This window comes from Dendrobates tinctorius, unplaced genomic scaffold (assembly GCF_039654945.1).
Source record: "Dendrobates tinctorius isolate UK_male_01 unplaced genomic scaffold, ASM3965494v1 ptg000194l, whole genome shotgun sequence".
Taxonomy (NCBI): domain Eukaryota; kingdom Metazoa; phylum Chordata; class Amphibia; order Anura; family Dendrobatidae; genus Dendrobates; species Dendrobates tinctorius.
The window spans coordinates 3,382,791-3,399,960 of record NW_027361861.1 but is presented as its reverse complement, the minus strand read 5'-3'; the positions used below and the strand labels follow the sequence as shown (position 1 = coordinate 3,399,960).

Below are 17,170 nucleotides of genomic sequence, written 5' to 3'. Positions count from 1 at the left end.
AAGCCCCCCCGATGTAACCTGAAAGATGAGCAAAAGAAGTTAGATTATACTCCCCTACTTTGACTTCAGTTAGGGCATTGCCCTGGATTATGGGAAACTGAAAGGTGAGATCCTTGCCCAATTTGGTAGGCCAGCAATGCTTTATTACTGGGGTCCGGATTGAAGAATGATAGATCTGTGTTGTTCCTCACAAGCATAATGATGGGGGTGGCAATATGCTTGTAGTGCAGGTTACCAAAATACCTTATGAAGAACTTGATGGAAATAGTGGGAAACACAATTATACTACAACATAACCATATTATCCCAGGATTATGTGTAGGTGTATATCACAAATCAGTAAGTTTAGTTTCTGATTATTTTTCATAAGTTAGTTTTGTTTGTTTTTTTTTCAGCTTCTATTTTATTGCGTGAGTTGCTCTGTTCTGATTTTCTTATTTTTCTTTAAAAAAAAAAAGTTTAAAGTATGCAAGAAAAAAAATACACAAAGAAAGGGAAGCATACGGCAAAGATAATCTGTGCCAAGTACGTCACAAGCTTTTTTTTTTTTTGGGTTATTCTGCGTAATAGCTAAATCTGTGTAAAGGCCATGAGCATTCATTTATAGTGATACCGTTTAATAATTCAGATTGACAAATTGCCAGAGGGACTAATCCCTGAAGTAAACCTATGTGTACTGCCTACCTTTCGGCTTTACTGCATGCGCCTATGTCTTTATGACCAAACCTCCTAGACCAGTGCAAGGTCAGGTAGAGTATTTCTTGGTCATGCATACACGTGATAGCTGGAAGCGAGCTTTCTCCTGATTCCCCCCTAAGGCCTGTTTCACACTTCCGTTTTTTCAAATCCGTCAAAATCCGTTGTTTTCCGTAAAAAAACGGATCCGCCATTTTTTGCAGGATCCGTTTTTTGTCCCATAGACTTCCGTTATGGTTACCGCGGATCCGTCAAAAAAACGGATCCGTTTTTAAAAAACGGATCCGTTTGCATCAGTTTCCGTCAAAAAAACGGAAACGGATCCGTTTGGCGGACACAAAAACGGAAGTGTGAAACAGGCCTAACATGCATGTTGGCTCAGTGGTTAGCACTGCAGCCTTGCAGCGCTGGGGTCCTGGGTTCAAATCCCACCAAGGACACCATCTGCAATGAGTTTGTATGTTCTCCCTGTGTTTGTGTGGGTTTCCTCCGGGTACTCCGGTTTCCTGCCACATTCCAAAGACATACTGCTAGGGAATCTAGATTGTGAGCCCCATCGGGGACAGTGATTACAATGTATGTAAAGTACTGTGGAATTAATGTGCTATATTAAAAAATTAATAAAGAAGCATTAATTCTAGGCTTCTCCAAGTGTTCATATGTTTTCAATGTGGAAAGAGGAGAAATTAGCTGTCAACTGGATGACTAATGGATTCGTCGGTTGAATTCAGTTTCCCTGACTTGTACATCTTTCTCCATATCATCAGTGCAGTATGGGATCCTTAAAGAGATTGTCCAGGCTTGGGGTTCAAGTGTGTGATGTCAAGATTCTCTTGTGCTGGGAGTGGGTCGGTGCCTGACTGCAAGTATGCGATTTGCATACGTTCAGGCACATGCCAACTAGACACGTACTGCCTTGCTCAATTCACTTGTCTTGATATGTCTAGTTGGAATGTGGCCAGAAGTATGCAAATTGTATACTTGAGGTCCAGTGACCGTCCGCTACCAGCAGCGGAGAACCCTGACAAAGCACACTGAGTGGCTGCAAGGATTTACAAGTCTGCAGTCACATAGAGTGACTGTAGCCTTGAGCCACAAGCATGGACAACCCCTTTAAGAGGTATGTACAGACGTGAAGCATTTATTCATGACCTTTCTGCACCAAAAAACGTGTCTATTGGCATGAAATAATGTTATAAAATACACTCATTAGAAAGAATGAAAAACGCTGAAATAATTGACGTGTTGCAGGTATGAAACTGCTTCAAATCTGCAAAAAACAAAGTAAGCAGTGTGTGCATGAGAGTTCAAAAATGTTATTCACTTTGCTGATACTGTAAAACGCTGCATTTTATTTTTCATAGTAAAAATGCAGCAAAAACACAACATGTGCTGATAGATGGGATTTCATACTGCTGATCCAACAGGGGAATGTTCCAATAATCTAAATACACGTACTCCAGTTCTCATGGGCCCCCGACATATTATATTTTCAGGATTTCCTTAGTATTTCATAGGTGAAAGGACCTGTGAACATTTCTGATGCCTTCACTGTGAAGTAACGAGGAATTCCTGAAAATATCATCTGTCCGGGGCTGTGAGTTCTAGAGTTTGGGAAAAACTAATCTAGATGTAGACTTGTAGTTGTTCCTTGACTCCATGGATATGCCACGAATGCCCAGCTGATTGTGTAAATTAGAAAAGCTGGAGAACGATTAAGGGTAAATGCTTGGACAATCCGGTTTATGGGCAACCACTATATTTTATGTCCTTCTGGACTTGAAGCTGGGTTGTAGTGTGAAAAAGGATCTGATAAGTTTCTTTTGTAGAGGTTATCTGAACTGTCGATGCCAAAAAATACAATACTGGAGTGCTTTTTGCTTATATGGCACCATCATATTCTCCAGTTCTTTACAGATGTCATCTCTGTCCCCGATGGGGCTCACAATCTAGATTCCCTATGTCTTTGGAGTGTGGGAGGAAACCCACGCAAACACAGAAAGATCATACAAACTCCTTGCAGATGTTGTCCTTGGTGGGATTTGAACCCAGGACCGCAGCGCTGCAAGGCTGCAGTGCTAATCACTGAGCCACCGTGCTGTCCCATAATCTAAAAAATAAGAAAGTTCCAAACCAGCTGGTCCATTAATGAAACTCCTGCATAGTTGGCACTGGGACTACTCTTCTCCAATGCCAGACATCGGAGTCATAGGGTTTTAGTTTGCGAATTAGACGTGGTTTGCGGTAGTGACACATCACTAGGAATGAACTCGTGGTCCCGAGGGAGCGTTTTCCATCGCTTCAGCTTTATAAACTTTGGAATCTAAATTTTCAACTTTAACCGCTCTCTTGAGTTCACAGAAATGGTTAATGCCTTCCCGGAGATGGCCAGTAATGGCCCTAAGTGTTAATGAACGTGGGGTAAATGGATCAAGATGAAAATCTCAAATGACAAATCTTTTAAGCACTCTTACATTTTCTATAAAATATCAGTGTAAAACACCTGTGAGGGAAAGACTTTAAAGGTTACGAGTGGCACTGACGAAACACGTGCCCCAGGAAAGAGCTTTTTAAATGTCACAAAGTGTCTTATACGGATGTGTAATTATCAACATCTCCAGGAAAAAACAACGATGGAAATGTAATGACTGAATGTGAGGCTTTAGGATATGTTCTCGTCCTGTAATGAATTTCAGTAGTGATGTTTTTATGATGTCATACGCTGCATCATTTTCCTATTTTTAACCCCTTCTCACCCCATAACGTACTATTACGTCATAGAGCAGGTGCTTATATCCTGAGGCAGATGTTGGCTGTATGAAACACCTGTTACATATTTGTAGGTTGCTGATGGGATGCCGTGGCGGCCTGAGGCCTTCTGATGGCCCTCATTGCTGACATAACGGTGCTCGTCTGAAGACCAACTAGAGAGAAAGCTTCATAGGAGTCCATGATTACAATTACGTACTATACAACCATAGTTGTATTATAGTACAAGTTATGAAACTATCACCGGTTCTAGTCCTCGAAGTGGACTAAAAAAAATTAAAGTAGAACAAATTTTTTTTAAACATATGAAAATGTATACCTAAAAATTTTAATCACCCCTCATTTCCTCAGTAAAAAAATAAGAGTTAAAGCATATTTGATGTTGCTGTATTTGCAAAAATCTGATCTATAACCCATCCTCTGTATATAGTACAAGTGATCAAAGGATTGCAGGTTCTAGTCTTCGAGGGGTATTAAAAAAATGGAATAAAATGAACACAATAAGAGTCCCCCTTTTCCTCAGTTAAAAAAAACACGATTTTTGTTGCTGCGTTTGTTAAAGTCTGGTTTGTCAAAATATCAAATTATTTAACCTGTACAAGAAATGTTAAGAAAAAGATAAAAATGGAAACCACCTTATCCAGATGGTTCCTGTGTCTCCGCGCTTACACAGTCCACAACCATCCATTCAGTCCACGTGCTGGAGATGTTTGGAGGAGGATACCATGTTCCATACCGTCTCGTCTTGTTGGGTCCTTGTGGATTTCCGGGCTTTTGTCCGAACACATTTTCTCTAAACCTAAGAGCGTCCCAATCCCTCTTGCACATGAACTAGTTTTATTGCATCACTGTACAAGCGCTCTCTCCTTTTTGGCACCTGATTATTGCCACTCGCTCATGCAGTCCTCTCATCTGGAGGTGCACAGAACTTCTCTCGTTAGGTATCTGGCTCTCCAGGGATGTTGAGATTCTGAAGATGGAAGACCTTATCTCAACATCACAGAACACATCCTACTCCTACAGTAAGACCTTGTACCACTGGTTGGTCTTCCAAGAAGCTATAGTGTATGTTGGGGGGGGGGGGGTGGTATCAACCTTCATAAGATTATTGTACTTGTTTTTATGTATACCCCTCCTCACATGTAAAGCGCCATGGAATAAATGGCGCTATAACAATAAATAATAATAATAATAACGATAATGTCATATTATAATATAGATAAGGTTTTATTTTGTCATGCGAAAAGCAAATCGATCATGATCAATATGTGACTACTTACTGAATAAAGTAATTTCCAACATTAAAACTTGCTTTCTGATGAGTGTGGATTCACTGACCTTGTGAAACATGGTCTCTGAAGCCCTGTCGGAATAAAGGGGTGGTCGTGTACACATATGCCACCCTTCCTTTCGTTGTCTATGGAACTGCTACAGAACCTTGAACACTGTACTTTAATATTTCCTTCAGTCCTACAGACAATTAATAGAATGGCGCACAAATAGTCCGCCAACACCACCACCTCCAAAAAATGTACCGTATATTGTCAATTTATTTATCGGCGAAAAAAGGTGGTACGTGCCTCTTGACAAATTTGGCACATCTTTTCATGTGCCATCACAAGAAGAGTTAAGGCCCCTTTACATTTAGCGATGCACCAGCGATCCGACCCGGTCAGGATCGCTGGTGCACTGCTAAATGATCACTAGTGAGCTGCCACACAGGCAGACCTCCTAGCAATGCAGCAGCGATACAGTGCACGATACTCACCTTTCATTCTGACGTCCGCCCGCCTCCACGCGTCGCTCGTCGGCGCCAGCAGGAAGCGCCCAACGAGAAATAGAGCCGGACATTCTTGCGCGACCAGCGATGGACAGCGGGGGAGCCGGTCGGAGGTAAGTATCACACATAGCGATATCGCTATAACGTCACAAAATCGTTGACGTTATAGCGATATCGCTATGTGTAAAACCCCCTTAATCCAGTCATAGAGCGGAGCACATTTTTGTCGTAATTTACACCTTTTTAAATTGAAGTTTCTGGCCCTGCCCCCTCTTGGCAAATCTCTGTCTGCTTTTCAAAAAGTGGTCACAGCTGACCCCGACTGGCCTAAAGACTCAAAAAGTTGATCCAAATTATTACAGTTTTTCAAACAATCTTTTTCCAGAATTTTGGCTAACCTATTTGATGATTTGGTGGCCTTGGTGTTTTTTGGCTCCGGTTATTTGGCTCACGTAGAATAGATTTCCTGTTGACAGTCATGATGTCCCTGTGACGGGTTATTTATGAACTTCTGTCAAGTGCGTATCTGAAATTTGGACGTTTTTAATAAACGTTCTGTTCTCGAATCTCTTTCCATCTCCTGGTCATCTGTTGCTCATCTAGCTTTGATTACATGTGCAAAATAAAACCACATGGACCGAACCTTGACTGTGCATATGCTCTGCAGACAAACGGGATCAGATATCTAGATTATTGCAATTTGCAAGATTTTATCCAACGCAATTGATTTGGTGTTTTTTTTTTTTTTTGTTTTTTTTTAAGGAAATCATGTCCTGTTTCATTTATTTAGGATTTACACAATCTGACATATCTAAAAATAACATCAGTGTTTACTGACGGAAGTATTTTTATTCTGTACTTTTCATTTACTTTTTATATACATGACCTTTTTCTTTTCTTTTCTTTGTTCACCCCTTACAACAGATGTTTGCACTTATTTCATTATCGGCATCCCTTTTTTTTTAATCCACTTTAGATGGTCGGATTTTTCTTTGTATAGATGCTATGTAGAGGTTAAGGTAATGTAAGATGAATTTTTTTTATATTAACCCTTTCGTGACCGGGCCAATTTTTTTAAATTCTGACCAATGTCACTTTGTGGTCATAACTCTGGAATGCTTCAACAAATCCCAGTGATTTTGAGACTGTTTTTTCGTGGCACATTATAATTTATTATAGTGGTAAATTTAGATTGATATATTTTGTTTATTTATAAAAAATATCAGAAACTTGACAAAAATGTAAAAAAAATAGCAGTTTTCAAACTTTGATTATCCCTTTAATCCAGATAGTCATACCACCCAAAAACATTAATAAATAACATTTCCCACATGTCTGCTTTACATCAGCACCATTTTTAAAACGCTAATTTATTTTGTTAGCCTTTTAGGAGGTTTAAAAATGTAGCAGTAATTTTTCATTTTTTCAAGGAAATTTACAAAATTTATTTTTGAGGGACCTATTCAAGTTTGAAGTGAGTTTAGGGGTGCTATATATTGGAAAACCCCAAACATAATACCATTTTAAAAACTGCACCCCCTGACACATTGAAAACTGCTGTTAGGTAGTTTATTAACCCTTCAGGTGATTTTCAGGAATTAATGCAAAGTGGTATAGCCGGAATGAAAAAGTGTTTGTTTACCACCTAAATGTCGGTAACTTCTGAACTGACCGCTATAGCCGGGAGACTCTAAGGCCGCTATTTGGCCATGAACTGCTATGGCAAACATCAGGACCACACAATCATGATCTCAGGGTGTCAATTAGATTAAAGTGCAAGCCCCCACAATCTATTAACCATTTATAATAATAATAATAATAATAATAATAATATAATAATAAAAAATTTTATTTCTATAGCGCCGACATATTCCGCAGCACTTTACATTTCAGAGGGGACTTGCACAGACAATAGACATTACAGCATAACAATAATCACATAGATTATAACAGATACCAAGAGGAATGAGGGCCCTGCTCGCAAGCTTACAGTCTATGAGGGAAAAAGGGAGACACTAAAGGTGGGTGGTTATTTGATGTAGTCACTTTTGACAGCAGCAACTAAGGGGTTAAACAGATATGGATGGTGCCAACACCGATCATTTGTGATGCAGCAAGTTGTCAGATATAGTGGACAGCCGACAGCTGCTGGATTGTCACGTGTATGGGGATGATATTCCCTTATATCTCAGGTCAGTAAATATACGTACTGGCTGTCATGAAGGGGTTAAGATATTTAAAGTTCAGCTTGATTTATCTGTAAATTTAACAATAATAAATTTTATTTCTATAGCGCCGACATATTCCGCAGCACTTTACATTTCAGAGGGGATTTGTACAGACAATAGACATTACAGCATAACAATAATCACATACAGTAGATTATAACAAATACCAAGAGGAATGAGGGCCCTGCTCGCAAGCTTACAGTCTATGAAGATTAATGCTCACCATACACATTAGAGCCTTCCATCTGTTGTGTTTGGGTACCTCCCGGACATTGTCTGTAGGGGAAAAGCAGGGAAGAGAAGAATTGGGCATGTTGAATTAAGATGCCCAGTCCGTTTAGTCTTCCTGGAGATAAGTCACCACTAGGGGTGTCCAGTTGTAGCCGAGCGTGTATGGTGGAGTCGGAGAGATTACTGTTGGCGAAACACAAACAAGCTTTTGGAAGACAGCTATGTAATGGATGGCCGGCTTGACCATTTGGTAATCCTGTAATGTTAGGCGCTGTTCTGGTGAATTAGCTAATGAGTATTGATTGACCAATGAGCAGATTTTAATTGGCGTTATTAACTCTGTAATCGTTATTTAAAGTTCTTTTCAGAACTGATAGTTCCAGTGTACTGGTCAGAGGCTTAAAACCTGTTTCATCTGAGTGTGCTGTATAAATGATGGTAATTAACTTTCATGCTACATAAATATCCTTTAATCGTGTGGAATTTTTATTACTCTTTACACAGACCTGTAGATTTAGAAAAGTTAATGTCCCAAAGCCCACCACTTCTTTGTAAATCTGCTTAATTGATGATCTGAGCAGAAAAGCAGATCACGCTCATATAGTTTTTATGCTCTTTTGAGAAGCTGTTCAAATTCACCGAGACCTTATATTTTCTCTGTGTCCGTAATGGAATTAAAGGTCCATTTACGCTGCATGATCTTGCAGACTAAAGAGATTGTCTATCACCTGACGAAAGTGCTCGTTCGTCAGGTGAAACGATCTTACAGAATGTTATGGCATGCACAAATAAAAAAAGGTCTCTGCAGCACATTGTTTTGTATAAACAGGATTTGTGCTGCACAAAGCAATGGCAGCCTATACACACGGAATGATCTATTACAGATCGAGATGGACGAACAGACACTGAACACAGACTTCACTGGGTGTTTGTCGCGCTGTCATGTGCATGGCAGCGCAAACACTGCTTCTGATCAGCGGTAAAATCATCACCATCGGTCAGAAAGGCTCAGTTGCCATGCTGGCAAATGACATCGTGAGCAGCTATTAGCAGAGGTGTAAAGTTTTCCTCCAGTCATTGGTGTTTGACGATGGGACTACTTCTCCCATCAGCCGCCGTTAATAACAATGAGAGCAGGCAGCGGCTGATGGGCGTACTCATCAGCCGGCGCCTGTGCTGTAAATGAATAATTAAAATTTAAAAAAAAAAGCGGTGTGGGTTCCCCTGTATTTTCGAATAACAGCTAGGCAAAACTGACACCTGGGGGCTGAATCCCTCCGCTGTCAGCGTTAGCAAGATTAATTATCAAGAATAGAGGGGTCTCCACTCTGATTTTTTTTAAATAAATAATGAAAAAAATGGCATGGGGTCCCCCTCCCCAATTTTTTCAACTAGACTTGCTAAAGCAGACAGGTGGGGGCTGGTATTCTCAGGCTGGTAAGGGTCCATGAATATTGCCCGCTCCCTACCCTAATAGCAGCCTGCAGCCACCCAGAAAAGGCACATCTAATAGATACACCAATTCTGGCTCTTTGTCTGGCTCTTCCCACTTGCCCTGTAGCGGTGGCAAGTGGGGTTCATATTTGCGGGGTTGATGTCACCTTTGTATTGTCAGGTGACATCAAGCCCACGGATTAGTAATGGAGAAGCGTCTATAAAACACCTGTCCATTACTAATCCTATAGTTATATGGTAAATAAAGACACAGCCAGAATAAAGTCCTTTATTCGAAGCAAAACACAGTTTTTCATTTTTATTTAAAAATAACAAGCAAAGCTATCCTCTCCGAACGCCTAATTCCATTGAATCCCTCGTCTCCTGTAATAAAACAAAAATTATATATCCCTCACCTGTCCATCTTTCTGTCCCACACCATAATCCATGTCTGGGAATACGGTAAATAGTTTTCAACCTGGGCTGTGCCAAGATGCGACCGTTCAGGCTGAGAACCACTGGGAGAATGAGCTGCTGCGAGCGCAACCTCAGTGACTACCACTGTCTAGCACTGATGCAATTTAAAAAAAAAAAATTGGAGTGGGGACCCCTCTATTCTTGATAATTAACTTTGCTCACAGCTGAGGGTTGCTGCCCCAAGCTGTGAGTTTTGCCTGGCTGGTTATCAAAAATACAGGGGAACCCACACAGGTTTTTTTTTTATTATTTATTTGTACCTCATGCTCCATCTGATGAATGCTCCCATCAGCTGCCGCCTGCTCTCACAGTTATTAGCAGCAGCAGGTGTAGGCTGATGGGAGCAGTAGTCCCATCAGCTGACACCAATGACCGGAGGTAAACTTTATACCTCCGATCACAGCTGAGCACACATGCTGTCTTTTGACAGTGTGGGAACTGAAGCTGTCTGACTGGCGGGGATTATTTTACCGCCGATCAGAAGCGGTGTTTACCTCGCTGTTCCAAACACTGGATGTTCGGGTCCCTCATTCAAGTAAATGGGGGGGGGGGGGGGGTCCGGGTCCTGGTACCTAAACCTTTTGTAATTGTTCGACCGAACCCGCTGGACCTGAACATCCAGGTGTCCACCCATCTCTAATTACAGATTGTTCAGTGTGCATCTGAAGAGGCAGATAAGAGGACCTGTCACCTGCCGCAAATATATATATATATAATGTGCGTTTGTGTATGTGTTTATATATATATATATATATATATATATATATATATATACAGTGCCTACAAGTAGTATTCAACCCCCTGCAGATTTAGCAGGTTTGATAAGATGCAAATAAGTTAGAGCCTTCAAACTTCACACAAGAGCAGGATTTATTAACAGATGCATAAATCTTACAAACCAAAAAGTTATGTTGCTCAGTTAAATTTTAATAAATTTTAGACATACAAGTGTGGGTCAATTATTATTCAACCCCTAGGTTTAATATTTTGTGGAATAACCCTTGTTTGCAATTACAGCTAATAATCGTCTTTTATAAGACCTGATCAGGCCGGCACAGGTCTCTGGAGTTATCTTGGCCCACTCCTCCATGCAGATCTTCTCCAAGTTATCTAGGTTCTTTGGGTGTCTCATGTGGACTTTAATCTTGAGCTCCTTCCACAAGTTTTCAATTGGGTTAAGGTCAGGAGACTGACTAGGCCACTCCAACACCTTGATTTTTTGCCTCTTGAACTAGGCCTTGGTTTTCTTGGCTGTGTGCTTTGGGTCGTTGTCTTGTTGGAAGATGAAATGATGACCCATCTTAAGATCCTTGATGGAGGAGCGGAGGTTCTTGGCCAAAATCTCCAGGTAGGCCGTGCTATCCATCTTCCCATGGATGCGGACCAGATGGCCAGGCCCCTTGGCTGAGAAACAGCCCCACAGCATGATGCTGCCACCACCATGCTTGACGGTAGGGATGGTATTCTTGGGGTCGTATGCAGTGCCATCCAATCTCCAAACGTCACGTGTGTGGTTGGCACCAAAGATCTCAATCTTGGTCTCATCAGACCAGAGAACCTTGAACCAGTCTGTCTCAGAGTCCTCCAAGTGATCATGAGCAAACTGTAGATGAGCCTTGACATGACGCTTTGAAAGTAAAGGTACCTTACGGGCTCGTCTGGAACGGAGACCATTGCGGTGGAGTACGTTACTTATGGTATTGACTGAAACCAATGTCCCCACTGCCATGAGATCTTCCCGGAGCTCCTTCCTTGTTGTCCTTGGGTTAGCCTTGACTCTTCGGACAAGCCTGGCCTCGGCACGGGAGGAAACTTTCAAAGGCTGTCCAGGCCGTGGAAGGCTAACAGTAGTTCCATAAGCCTTCCACTTCCGGATGATGCTCCCAACAGTGGAGACAGGTAGGCCCAACTCCTTGGAAAGGGTTTTGTACCCCTTGCCAGCCTTGTGACCCTCCACGATCTTGTCTCTGATGGCCTTGGAATGCTCCTTTGTCTTTCCCATGTTGACCATGTATGAGTGCTGTTCACAAGTTTGGGGAGGGTCTTAAATAGTCAGAAAAGGCTGGAAAAAGAGATAATTAATCCAAACATGTGAAGCTCATTGTTCTTTGTGCCTGAAATACTTCTTAATACTTTAGGGGAACCAAACAGAATTCTGGTGGTTTGAGGGGTTGAATAATAAATGACCCTCTGAATAAACTTTTCACAATTTAAAAAAAAATTAAACAAAGAAATAACATTCTTTTTTGCTGCAGTGCATTTTACACTTCCAGGCTGATCTACAGTCCAAATGTCACAATGCCAAGTTAATTCCGAATGTATAAACCTGCTAAATCTGCAGGGGGTTGAATACTACTTGTAGGCACTGTGTATATATATATATATATATATATATATATATATATATATATATATATACGATATATTTTTTTTTAAATGGACAAAATGCCGCTGTTCTCCTGAACTCGACGTTGCTTTTGTTTTTTTTTCTGCACCTCTCTCTTCTGGAGATATTGCTTGTTTTTCCTGGTCTGTAAATCTAGTCTTTTAATCCAACTGGGTGTGGTCTTCTCAAGTACACTACTTTAGAGAACAGTCGAGGACCACACCCACGTAGCAAAAAAAAAGTGTATACAAGGAAAATACAGCCATATCTTAGGAATGGAATGGAGAGGCACAGGAACAAAAGAAAAACAATGCCAGATTCAGGAGCATAGGAGCGTTTACACTAGGTTTAAAAAACAAATACATATTTATGGCAAATGATAGGTACCCTTTATAGGGGTGCTGCCAGAAAAAGAACTGACGTGTCTGACATGCCACCATTTTCTCTTCACTTGATTAGAGCTAACTTGTCGATAGATATAGACCGGAATAAAATTAGCTCAATGTAAAAAACAAAACGTAAAACATGTCATTTTTAACTTCTCACACCACCAAAAAAAGAAAAAATAAATATATATATATATATATATATATATATATATATATATTTTTATATATTTATTTATTTTTCTTTGGGGGGGGGGGGGGGATGTGTGGGGTTAAAAAATGCCATTTTTTGCCCCTTTATAATTGCATGTTTTACGTTTTTTTTTATATTGAGCTAATATTAGTCCTGTCCTACACAAATTCATAGAAAACTAATCTGTCTATTAATGCTTTGACATTGGCATTTTTAGGAAACCATTGGGGAGATTATTTTAGAGTTTCGTACAATTTATTATTGATTTGCATTTGAGTTGTACAGATCCTTTTAGTAACCAGAAGGAAAAAGTCTGTGCTGGTGAACAGATGATCCCATGTTACAGGACCATCAGTTATGCTGCCCAATTAGTCTGATTTCATCGGGTATTGTGTAACCATAATAAGAGCTATTCAATAATCCATTGAAAAGTGAACAGATCAATTATTTCGTATAGGCCCCTCTCACAGTGGAAGTCATCAGTCAGGTTGAGTCTCATTTAATTTAGCAAGATACATTTGTCATCAAATTAGGCATCGATCAGCTCATGGTGCCCACGTATGCCTGGCCTTGGGGCGTTAATGCACAAGAAAGTTGAAAAGCCTAATTCTCTAGTGATTCCTTGAGTGCACATATCATGGCTGACCAAGTGGACCTTATGTTCGGCATTATTTCCATTTCTTGTGACAGCGTGGCTGTTTTTTGTTCTTTTTTACCCCCTTAGAATTAGAAACACGAGAGACAACCAATGTTACTGAAAAATTAGTTTTACATTTAGGCAATTTGCCTATGAAAGTCAAGTATATAATTTCTGCATATGTGAATCTTTTAGGAACAATTTAGAATCCTTCAGTTGAGCAACGATATCGCACCTTGGGAATATCACAAAAAAGATATTGGAAGAGGTGTCTAACTGAAGCAAATCTATAGTGAATAGAACTTCACATGGAAATAATTTGGGTTTTATCTGTATAAAATAAAATATCTTAAAGTTGTATGAAATATAAAAAAAAAAAAAAAACCTGACTCCATTCTTCCACTGTTGTCCACGGGTTGTCTATGGTACTGCTGCATTGCCAATGAATTCCTGTAGACCAGTATTAGGCTTTTTTTGTTTTCTAATCTTATACAATTCCTGGAATGGGTGTTTTCCCCTAAAGATTTTATCTCCATTTGACTGGACATGTAATAAATGTTAGTTTAGTTCTCGCTGGGACCCCACTGATCACCAGAACAGGAAACTTGTGTCCTTTGGGTTCTTCCTAGACTGCATCACTGCAGAATTAAGTCTGACACTGAAGATGGGGCAAAATCCATTTTCCTGCAAACCAGTGGGGTTCCCAGTGATGGGCCATAACTGATAAATCAGAGTGGCTCCTATCTAGTGGATAGGCAAGAACTTATTTAGACTGGAATACTGCTTTAGTGAAGAAGTATGGAAGAGTTAAGGCCCCGTCACACTAAGCGAGATCGCTAGCGATATCGCTAAAGCGTAACCGATTTTGTGACGCAGCAGCGATATTGCTAGCGATATTGCTATGTTTGATACCTCCGACCGGCTCCCCCGCTGGTTATCGCTGATCGCGCGAGAATGCCCTGGGCCGTTTCTCGTCGGCCACTTCCTGCTGGCGCCGACGAGCGATGCGTGGACGCGGGCGGGAGGACGTCTTCATCGCCGCGTCTTACAGGTAAGTAACGACTGCCGACCGCTGCTATGTCGCTGGTGAGATCTGCCTGTTTGGCAGCTCATTGGCGACCATTTAGCAATGCACCAGCGATCCTGACCGCGTTGTATCGTTGTCGGGATCGCTGTTGCATCGCTAAATGTGACGGTACCTTAACGGTCCCGTCACACACAGCGATCTCGCTAGCGAGATTGCTGATTTTGTGACACATCAGCGATCTTGCCAGCGAGATCGCTGTGTGACTGGGATCAGCGACCGGCCCCTCTGCCGGTTATCGCTGATCGTACTCGAGCAGCCTGGGCCGTTTTTCGATCGCTGGTCTCCCGCTGCCCAGCACGCATCGCTGCGCGTGGCAGCGAGAGACCGGTGATCAGCGACGCTGGTTTCTATTGTAAACGTCGGGTATCCAGGAGTCGCGCGGCTCCTAGATACCCGATGTTTACCTCGGAAACCAGCGTGTATGCCGGTTTCCAAGGTAAACAGCGGGTATCCAGGAGCCACGGCTCCTGGAAAGCTGACGTTTACATTAGAAACTAGCGTCCAACGTCTCTGGTCCTGATTGCTGAGGCTGTGTATCGATGTCCCAGCGATCCCATCTATGTCGGATCGTTGGTGGGATGGCTGGGACATCGTTATGTGTGACGGGGGCTTTAGGCACTTTGATTCAGATCTTTGGTGGTGGTGTTTCTTCATGACTTGGTGCCCGATAATGCTTATTTCTAGTCCTACAGTGTAGGAATCATGTAAGATGATGAATAAGCAACTTGCCTTGAGCCCCTATAAATTGTGCCCTAATTGAGATGACGTCCGACCAGCTTTATTGCAGACTTTCTCAACGTTCCCCTATTAATTATCAGATCAGCATCTCCATATTGCAGTTTTCTGGTAATTATGGTTTAGTTTCACTGTGATTGTGCAAGAAATGTTTTTTCAGTGCACGTTATTAGGACAAGATGCGTTTTTCATAGATGAAGGATAGACAATGCCATTTGTTTGTACCAGCCATCTTATATGCTACCATTGTCTTGAGTTCAGTCTCTTGGGTTTTGGTTTTCTCAACTAGTCAACCGTGAACCCTGAATACAGAAGAGCTGTTACTGAGAAATCTATTGTATCTTCGTTCTGAATGGTTTCAGAGTGAGAAGGATTTCTTACTGAATGTCATGGAAAGCTTTTCTTCAAAGCCCATTGGTCTTAATTCCTGCTGAGTGGTATGATTAGGAACTGCTATGTTGCCGAGCTTCTTTGCCCATGGCAAAGAACATTTATAGCATTTACAAACTACCTGGCATAAAAAGCAAAGATGTCTAAACAATAACATTTTAGGATGCATTCAAGGGACGCTTAGCTACAGAGCCTTTTGCATTCATCGACATCACTTTTGATACTGTCTCGACAGACCCAGAAGCAATGTAATCTCCTATGTATAGCGTTCGGAGTTGCATTCACGTAACATTGGTTATTTTCGTTGTCATTTTTACTTTATTTTGTATGCAGGTTTGTCTGAGTTTTGGGCAGGAATGCATTTTTCAATAATAGAATTAGAATCCATGTGTTCTTTTAAGACTATGATTGTGATTATGGGGAAAAAAATGATATACGTCGTCTTGTCATCAAATTTGAGACCATAATGATTTTGTGATTACTTTCTAGAATGGCTTTTTTAACCACATTTGGTTGTAAATACTTATGTCCCCCCAAAAAATTGAGAAAAGTATTAAAGGAGTGATACCTTTATTGGCTAACCAGAGAAATTATATTTGCAAGCTTTCATGGCTCAGAAGGCCCCTTCATCAGGCATACAATGAAGGGGCCTTCTGAGCCTTGAAAGCTTGCAAATATAATTTCTCTGGTTAGCCAATAAAGGTATCACTCCTTGAATACTTTTCTCAATTTTGGGGGGGGACATAATTATTTACATCTATTTTTCTGGCTAACACGCTACCACAATATTATTTTGTATTGTACATCGTTAACCACATTTAGAAATTAGTAATTCTAATTAGCCAGTTTGTCAAGCACTAATGACCAGGTAATAAAGACTTCCCCCAGACAAATTAGAGAAACGTCACCCAAACCTGCTGATCATTTGATGTATATGGGGACCTCCCTACTCCACTTGACAGATGATGATGTTAGAGGAAAGGAGAAAGGAGGTCCCTGTATCTCCTGGGAGATAACCTTCTGCTAGAAGTGTATAGCAGTAGCTCACTTCATTAATAAGCACATGCACCCTTGGCCAAACTGAGCATGCATGTCTATAGAGAGGGATCGGGGGAGATAGCTGGTCATTATGTTGACAATCACATTATTGCTGGCCATACACATTTAATGGCTGTCGGCTTGATAATGGTTTGGCCAATCGTCCAGTGGAGAGCCATGTCAGCCGACTCTCCCATACTTTGGAGCGCTCGCTTGGCTAAGCACTCCTTTGTTCTCGATGAGAAAGCCGGCGACTGACTCGTCGGCTGTTGACTTAGCTCTGGCAGAAGAATGAGATTTGCAGTCTGAATCAGACATGCGTTATTTACAGGACATTTTTCCCGACGATCAGTCGACTGGCGCCCTCATTCACATTAGTCTGTGAGCTGAACCTGTAAATAACGGCGGGTATGACGGACATTAGTCTAATGTGTATGGAGTCAGTCAATGTGTAAATGGTAGATGGCAATGGCAAATTTCTAAGTTTGTCCTGTCTTGGCATAGCATTAAATAATATACTTTTGTTTGTTAAACTGAAGTCTTTTGATTAGTTTAGACTTAAGATTCCCCATACACTTCAGATAGTTGTCTCCGTAACGATAGTATGACTCCACAGCTATCTCTCCTGACTCCTCCATAGATGAGCGCTTGCTCTGCCAAGTCTACATGTGTTCCGTACGTGAGGGCTGCTGTTAGACAGCTA

General features: G+C 41.2%; 1 protein-coding gene across 7 annotated transcripts in view; it reads left to right on the top strand.

Moving 5' to 3' along the window:
* The window catches only part of SIPA1L1 (signal induced proliferation associated 1 like 1), a 314,165-nt gene that overhangs the window by 144,153 nt on the left and 152,842 nt on the right, over positions 1–17,170 (top strand). The gene's annotated exons all lie outside the window — the stretch shown is intronic.